We start from the raw sequence: 870 nt of genomic DNA, 5'->3' as shown, positions 1-870 counted from the left end.
AACATTGGGCGTTTCCAATCGCAACAGCATGGCAAACAGTGAATTAACAAAGCAGCGTAACCTTCTTTTCTGTGTAAGCGGAAAAAATTAGAATGAAATCGCGTTTAAAACTTAAAATTTTCACGCCTTTCTTCACGCTTTTCCGACAATCAAACGCTTTGAGCAAAAGTAACGCTTAAAGCGCACAAATTGTGTTGTACGTAGCTTTTTGGTACTATAGTGTATTTACTGCTTTTTTTCAAAACTATTCGAAATCTGTCTATTTCACACACAACGCCAGATTTTCTGACACTCAGTGACAGCTTTTAAATCTCCAAATTCCGTGTCTAAAGCTAAATAGCGTTACTCTGCTCAAGTGCTATATACATTTTGAAATTCTGACTTTCATCTCAAACAGCTACGCGTTTCCCGACGAACACCAGTTTTTCTAAGTGACCTCATCAGAGTACCTTAACATAGCCATGCTTATCAAGTGATTCTATTTAGGTCAAGCTAATTTAATGCTGACAAAAACCTCAGGAAGTCAATAATATGTGGTTCTAGATTTGTGTTGCCATTTTTTAACTTTATCAAAAGTTTTTCAACAGCTTGCTTCAACAATGAAACCAAAACGAACTGAAGTGGTTTCAAGCAACTGTCAGCTATATTTAGGACAGTTGGGTAAAGATTGACTGGTTGGAAACCAACCTAATCAGCAAACGCCTATAGCCCAAATGCTTCAAAAAACATCAATGCTTCAAAATGCTTCAACTCTAAGAGGAAATAAGACGGAGAATTTGATTAAAAAGCGGAAATGATCTAAATACTTAAATGTCAAGCTAAAATCTTATTAAACTAATATCGAGAGCAGTGTTCTGTCGTAAAAGCAGA

Source organism: Convolutriloba macropyga, chromosome 8 (genome assembly GCF_964194025.1).
Source record: "Convolutriloba macropyga chromosome 8, txConMacr16.3, whole genome shotgun sequence".
NCBI classification, from domain to species: domain Eukaryota; kingdom Metazoa; phylum Xenacoelomorpha; order Acoela; family Convolutidae; genus Convolutriloba; species Convolutriloba macropyga.
Note: the sequence above shows the minus strand (reverse complement) of the source record.